The following is a 7,933-nucleotide window of genomic DNA, read 5'->3' as shown; positions in this document are numbered from 1 at the left end:
GCAATTTGCAGCAGTAGTTTACTAATGGGGAAATTCTTTTGAAAACCTGAAGGAAAACCTAAGGGTACTTTTGCATTTTCCACACTACAACTGTCATATAATTAAAGTACTGAAGAGCATTAAAATAAACCTTTTCCTTCCAAGCTTTCACCCAGACATACATAATTTAAATGAGGATTCAACCCCTCACTCCTCTCCCCCACCTCCTTCTCTGTATACATTTGTTTTAGTGATCCATGGGCACATTTTGTTCAAACTAGATTCAGAAAGAAAAGAGTTTGAGTATATCACATAGACACTAATAATATAAGTATAATAGTTTGAAAGAATAAAGGAATTCATTCTATTAGCAAAATGCAAGTACAATACTTAAAACAGCATAAATTATAATATGAGAAAAATAATCATATTGAATCAGTTGAAGATGTGGGACAATGAAGTACTATCTGACAGTCAAAAGATCCATAACTTAATTTATCCAATATTACATCTTTGAAGGTTTTTTGGGGGAAAGGGGTTAGGATAAATAATAAACTAAACAACAATTTACATTCTAACTAAGTGTTCTTCCCTTGAATTTTCTTCTTCATTTAGACAGTCCAAACTGACCAGGAATAAGGGCATCTTCTAAACTGCTTATCTTTCTATTCTTGGGCATTTTAAAATCCTGTTTTTAACAGGAGTTTGGGACACATAGTACATGCCATGTTGTCTACTGACCCATAATCAAAATGCAGTGACCTTCTACCCTTTTTTTGCCCCTTGACCCATCTTGAATTCAATGCAGCCATTATAAATTTGCAAATCCTTGGAGGTAAAGAGGGTTTTGTGAGGCTTTGTTCTGAAAAGGCCCTAAAAGTGTGCATTTTGAATTAGACAAAGGTACAGCAAGGGTCCCTGATGCAAGAGACCATTTTCTTACATACAGGTGAGCAATATGCCACTCAAGAACTATTCCCAGAAATCATATACTGTGAGCTAAAAAGCATTGATAAACATAGGAGATTAGAAAGTTATGAATTGCACCAAAAAAGCAACGTGGTATACAAATCACTTTGCTGATGTAAGGAATGGTCTGGACATAAACCTCCAGTTCCCCATGTTTCCAAGGACTGTGGGGACCCTGGTGATCAAGAAAGGATTGGGAAGAGAGAGAGAGAGAGAGAGAGAGAGAGAGAGAGAGAGAGAGAGAGAGAGAGAGAGAGAGAGAGAGAGAGAGAGAGAGAGAGAGAGAGAGAAGAGAAGAGAGGAGAGATATGATCTGAATGTACAGGCACATTCCCTTATCTTTCCTGCTATCAGCCAGTTTAAAGGACACCATAATTATGATGGTGATAAAACAATGCCTGCTTATGTGTGCTGAATAAATAAAGAATGTTTACAGCTCAAGAATCTTTTAATTCCAATTAAATGCTATCAAAGAAAAGTCACTTTTCCTTCTGCAAGCGCCTTTCCCCCCAATTATCTTGTTTTGTTGTAATATTTTCCTAGGAGACACAAGGGCATTTTAGAATGTGCCTCTAAATTTAGAAAAAAAATCTGGAAAAGTAGGGTGCAAAACAGATTTCTAAAATGACACCCAAATACCAAGAACCACAATTTATTTGGATCACCAGAGTTTTTATTTGTTTATTTTACACAGGGACCAAATGTGTAGAGATTCAGTGCTAAGTGACACTGAAGTGTCAAGCGCCATCAGTAGGCTGCTGAAGCTTCTCTGGAAAACTCAGTAGCACCCATAGGCGGCAGAGAGCAAGAAAGGATACAAGGGACAGAACTAGCTTCTGAAAGCAGTCTTGGTTCCAGATCCACTGGCAGTAACCCAAGGGCCTCTAGGAATATGGACTTGAGTCAGTATCTTCCACTGCTGCTCTTAAAGGGAGCACAAAAAAGTGGGAATTAAAAAAAACTCATAAGTTCCCATTTAAAGATGCACAAGGATCCTTTCAAATATTAATTATATCAACAGATCTCATCACAATCCGACTAAAACAAGGTTTTTTAGAGCAATGTCCTAACAGCCTGGGCACTAATTTTTTATTGGATTATACAGCAACCAAGAAATTCCCTTTGTTGGTTTGTTTTGGAATCATTGGAGTAAAATTAAAATTAAGTCACTTTAAGCTGAATAGCTATGTTTTGTGAGAACGGTTTTCCCTGAGTAAATGGGAAAGAACCGTCTTTACCCAATTCCTCACACATTCTTCAAATTCAAACTTTCATTTCCAATATTTCTGGGTTCTTACGGTTTTGTTTGTTGTTTTCATAAGCACATGGCACAACAAACGTTATGTAAAACGCATGCATAGCGTTAAATGCTGATACAAATCTGCCTTTCACTCCATCTGTCTAGTATCACAATTACTAAGTGTAAACTTAAAAAAAAACTTTCCATAGATAAAATGTTTAATATTTCTTGGCAAATTACATTTGTGATGTAGTGCAAAACATTGTGTTAAAAAAGCTTGAGTATTTATAAGTTTTCTAGATAGTTGTAGGCCTCCTTCCTATTGAAAGTTTAGACCTCCAATACCCTCGATTCTACTGGCAGAATTAGGATGGACTTAGAGGGTCCTAAACGTGACTGCTTCACTAAGGCGGGGGGCTACAGCTTGCAACAACGTGCTTGGCAACTTAATCCTACACTAAAAGAGGGCAGAGAGCGAAATTGAATGGAATACAAACTCTTCCGACATTTGTAGTTACTTTCGAGGCGGATTGTGTATTTTCAGAAGGATGGGAACTACAGATTTTTGAAGCAAAAAGAAGAGAAGGTAAGTGTCTGTGCTTGTATTCGGTAGTTCTTAGAGAAACAATGAAAGAACAAAGGGAACCCACCATTTCACCATTTGAACATTTTTTATATCTCCTTCGGTCTGAAGCTAAGGGCCAAGGAGCCCAGAGGACTCATTTAACTTTGTCTTTAGGTGATCTGTGGCATGTCCTATGTGGACTAAGAAGAGGCAAAAGTTGAGGGAATATTTAAATAATAATAAAAGCTTGCTATAGCAGATTACCACAGCACAATCAGTAGAGTCCAACCAGAAGTTGCTAAATGCCTGTAGATAAAGCCCATGAAATAGTCTTTAAATAACAAATCAAACTTAAGATCAAATAGCCTTTCTTGAAATTTTAAGGGTTCCTCTTTCTCAAAACAGATGCCTGAACAATTGTGGGAAGGGGGAAAATGGTAAAAAGGGATGTAATATTTAAGGCGTAAAACTAGTTACAAGAATTGATCTCTAGCTGCTGACTAGAAAGGCATTTAAAAAAGGAAAATAGGATTAAAGCCTCGATACGATTGTTTGCTAATGGAAGAAAGTGCAGTAAAAGCTGGGTACAGAGAGGGGATTCGTGTACAAATAAATAGTATTCGCTTTGGCTGTGTCGAATATCAGCAAAGTCTCGCTTTGTCGGTCGGTGTAGCAGAATGAGTAAGTGACCCAGTGCCGGCGGCATTATATAAATAGATCCGAGAGGGAGGGGGAGCCCCCAAAGCGGACCGGCACGTGAAGCACGCGTTTTTACTGCCCCCAAAGCGGCCACCGATTCACCCTACCCCCCGCCTCCACCCCATCCCCAAATCCGTATATTACCTGCCCTGTTACAGTGACACATGTTTATGTTTATAGTCCTGGTTTGTACTAGTGTCAAGAGCCCCAGAAAGAGGGGGAGGGAGGGAGGAGGAGGAGGAGAGGGAGGAGAAAACATAACCACCCCCACTTGTTGTTAAAGCAAATTTACTGCGTTATTGCATGCCGTGTAAAAAAAAGGGGGGGTAGCGCATGGGGGAGGAGGGTGGAGAGGAAGGCGAGAGTTGGGCTGCGGGTTTGTGGGCGGGTGGGGGCTGGAGAGCCGGAGCCCAGCTCCTCCGCCTCGGGGAAAGGCAGGCCAGTACTAAGGGAGAGCGGCGGCGGGGAAACACAGGGGCCTTCCCTCTAGCACGCCGTCTTCACGTGGGGGGCTCGGCGGGCGCGCGGGGCTCCCAGCCGCTGACCTCTCACCCCGACTCCTCTCGGCGTTTTCCTTCAGCAGCAGCGGCCACTTTTTTCCCAAAATCCCTCGCGCGAACCGCGCTCGTGCCGAGCTCGAGACTTCCCTAATCCTCGGCCGGCGCCGCCCCCCCTTTCCCTCCCCACTCCACACCATTCCGGGCGCCTTTCCTTCCTTCTTCCTACTCCCCCCCCCCCCCCCCCCCGTTCCCTAGAGCCCCGGGGAAGGATTCTCCCCAGCTGGGAGCCCCCGCCTTCCCTCTTTTCTTCCCCCCTTCCCCACCCCGCTCCCGTCTCCCCCCTCTTCCCCCCCCCCAGTCCCCAGAGAGCTCCGGCGGAGATGGAGGGAGGAGGCGGGGGTGGTGGCATGGGGTGGAGGTGGGGGAAGTGGTGGAGCTGGGCCTTCCGTGGGCTGCCTGGCCCAGCTGGAGAGGGGGGGGAGGGGAGAAGAATGTAGGGAGGGGGCTCAGAACTGCTCTCTGGGGGCTGCAGCAGCCACCCCGGCTGTGGGGTGGATGGCCAGTACCTGTTGAATATTTCTGGACCCTATTAATCTTAATCCTTTTCTCTCTCCCTACTAACCACAACTCTAGCTCCTCTAAGGAAACGTGGGAGGAAGAAATGAATGGCTTTTCTCTTTGATTATCCGCCTCCTTTCTGCCCCTTTTTATCCTTAAAACAAAAAGAAGAAAGCTCAAACTCTCTTCTCTTTCCCCCTTTTCTGGCTAGTAAGGCCATGGGTTTGCTCCTTCCCCTCCCCCACTTCCCACAATAAAGTACTCTTCCTTTGGAGAGGAGCTCCCTTCTGCCCAAGGGGTTATACTGAGTTCCAGCCCCTCCTCCCCATTCCCCTTGTGTTTCTCATTCCCTCATTTGTGAAATGAGCAGACTTGGTAGTAATTTCTATTTCTTACCTTTCCTTTTCCCTTCTGTCCCTGACCTATAGTTTCCGGGAAAAGTTGTGCTTTTTCTGTTCTCCGAAGCTGCTTCGTTGGTTCCGTGCCTCAACTCCTACCCCCTCCCCCTTCTAACATGCAAAAAACTCCAAACACCCTAAAAAACCAACTTTGATTGTTAATGTGCTGCTCAACACATGCTGTTCTCCTCAGCTTCAGTCACAATGCATTTGGGCTGAAATAGCAACCTAGAGTTGGAAAAAAATCACGTTAAAAGGGAGAAATGAAAAAGGTTTCGCTCTTTTCCCGATCATAGTATAAGTCAGATTTAAGTGAGGAGATTCTTTTCGCTTAATGAAATAAGTTTCCTTTTATTGGCTACATTTTCTCCCTGTCCGTCTCTGTGAAGTGGAATATTCTACCTACAGGAAAATTCACAAAACGTGGGGAAAAACAACCGCATGGATTGCCCTCCCCACCTTTTAAACAATTGAGTCGCTTTTTTAAAACAAGAGAAATATATTGGGAGCTTTGAATAAAGTATCATAAACAGTCGAGAAAAGGAGAGGGCAGAAGGGCGGGCTCCAAGCAGCTTAGCTGGAAGAAGGAAGGAAACGCGGGCAGGTTTGGGAATACTGCAGTGAGGCAGTCAGTGAATGGAACTGGCGGGCGGGCGGAGGATCGCTGCAGTGACGCCTGGGTGGGGTGGGGTAGGGTGGGGTGGGAGTCTGGGGGGAGGGAGGACGGCGGCTGCGGATGGAATCTGGCAGTCTGCAGTTAGGCAGTGAGAGTGGAGCTTTGGAGGGTTCGGGGGAATCCTCGGAGAGGGAGCTAGGAGAGCTCAGGAAGATAGGATGGGGTGGGGGATAAAGGCTGTGAGGGAAGAGGAAGAGGAGGGGGCGCCGGGTGCTGCGGTAGTGAATGTGCAGAATAAGAGGAAATGCAAGTTGGGATCCTTTTCCTCTAGCAGCTTCCATTGTTCAGGGGCCTTCGCGCAGTTTTCTCCAGATTCTCCGGCGAGGGAGGGAGAAGAGCTGGAGCTACCCTGCTCTCAGCCCATCCCCCACCCGCCCTAAACTTCAAACATTGTTGGGTCAGAGCGACAAGTTTTATTATCTGACAAGGCAGGCTAGAGGCTCTCAGCTAAAGACCCGGTGGAAAGGGAGGCTTTAAAACGTGTCAGGAACTGAAGGAAGCCGAGTAAGGCTGCAATTCATGTGTTAAAAGAAAAGGAAAAGGCCAAGCAGCTTATAGATATGTTTATAAAGTAACAGCTGTTAATAGACAGATGTGGACTATATATATGTATACGTATATATATATTAAACCTTTAAAGTTGGAAGGGTTAATTTAAAAAAAAGTTTGAGTTCGGGGAAAATATTTCTAGATGGATAGTAGTTTGGAAAAACATGTTTGTCTTTGTACATAAAGGCTACGTTTACTTTGGAGCACAAAATATCATTGATAGAAAATCAGGAATCAAATTGATTCAGTTAAAGGTAATCTTTGGTTCTTACTGAAAAAAGTTTTCAAAATAATAGTATTGTTTCAAAAGAAAAAAAATTTATGCCTTGTAACCAAAATTTTGATAGAAATTGTTGCAACTACGCTCTCAAAAACTAAACTTATTTTCCCCTGAGTCAGTTGCAATATTTCTGACATAGTCCGAATTTTCCAAAAATTCTAATGAAAAGAGGTTTTTCAACAAGTGATGGGAGACTCAGATAAACCTGTGGTCACCCTAAGTGAATGGTGAAGGAACAAAACAAGCCCTGTAGATCTGTTCTTTCTAGAGAATAAGAATTCTTTCTGAGTAAATTTGTAAATGACTTGATATTCCCTGTAAAATATCCATTCACGAATTCCTAAAAATTCCACTTGGATTTTAAAAAAATTATAATTGACCTCTAATGGAATATTACATTTGCACATCATTATGAAAACATCATTTGACAAGAATTTTAAATTACAACAAAGAAATTAATGGATGATATTCATAAAATGCATCTCTTTGCACATCCCCCTAAAGAAGCAAATTCAAGGTAGGGGTAATGGTAGCTCCTTTTTTTTCCTTTTCTTTTGAAACACCGCAGGCAAATTCAGAAATTGTTTGCATTCATAAACACCAACATATCACTTTTACCTTGTTTTTCCCTTATGGAATTCTCTCATTGATTTTTTTTTTTGAAACGTGGAGGGAGTAAAAATAATCTGAAGAGTAAACATTGTAAAAAAATTTTTTTTTAATTTATGCTTATAATTAAATGCTCTGAATTTAATTCTCCTTAAGGGCTGAAGACCTTCCCTATTCTCCTCCATATTAGTTCTTACTCAGGACCTTCTTCCAAGCAAACTAGAATCAGTTGGAGATTTATTTTGGTTACACCTAGCTAATCTTGGTTTGGAGTTGTGAGCTCAACCTCTCTGTTCCTTTGGTGTCTGAAGGCGGGGGAATCGTTATTTAGATACCAAGTCCTAGATTGTATCATTTAGAAAAAGTATATGTTGTAAACTACAACCACAAAGAGTTTCTCTTGTGAGAAAAGCTGAGAACAATCGGGGAAGAGGGATGGAGGACAGAGGTGGTTTAGTTGTAACTGGAGGGAGAGGGTTATATGCAAAATTCCTGGTCCGTCTTCCCTGCTACCTTTCTTTGATTTTACATATTACCCTATTTCCTACTCTTGCATTCACCAAGGACCATTGCTTTTTTAATTGGGGGGAAGTACCACCATATAAAAATTACCCACATTCCGACTCTGAAGTACCACAGTAAGATTGACAAAAAGGGATCCGAGGCTGGTGTGTTTAATTCGCCAGGAATGTTAAGCTTCATAAGATTCACCCTATGGGGTCATGTTAGACTCTGGCACTGTTATCATACAATTTCAAAGGATAAAATTATACACATTGCAGATTTTAAAAATTGAAATTAGGTGCTTGACAATCAGTTGTAACATATTAATCAAAGGGTTTTAAAAATATAATATTGGAATTGCATTTGTTAAGCTTTTCCCTGAAAAACAATGCAATTAATTAACATAT

At 42.2% G+C, this 7,933-nt stretch overlaps 1 protein-coding gene across 1 annotated transcript in view; it reads left to right on the top strand.

Annotated features, from left to right (window-relative positions):
* The first annotated feature begins 2,757 nt into the window (after positions 1-2,757).
* Positions 2,758-7,933, top strand: part of MLLT10 (MLLT10 histone lysine methyltransferase DOT1L cofactor) — a 271,323-nt gene continuing 266,147 nt past the window's right edge. Inside the window, exon 1 of the mRNA XM_016426361.2 lies at positions 2,758-2,774. The gene's annotated coding sequence lies outside the window, so the exon portion shown is untranslated. The remainder of the gene's footprint in view (positions 2,775-7,933) is intronic.

This window comes from Monodelphis domestica, chromosome 5 (genome assembly GCF_027887165.1).
Source record: "Monodelphis domestica isolate mMonDom1 chromosome 5, mMonDom1.pri, whole genome shotgun sequence".
NCBI lineage: Eukaryota > Metazoa > Chordata > Mammalia > Didelphimorphia > Didelphidae > Monodelphis > Monodelphis domestica.
This window is presented reverse-complemented; position numbering and strand designations above follow the sequence as displayed.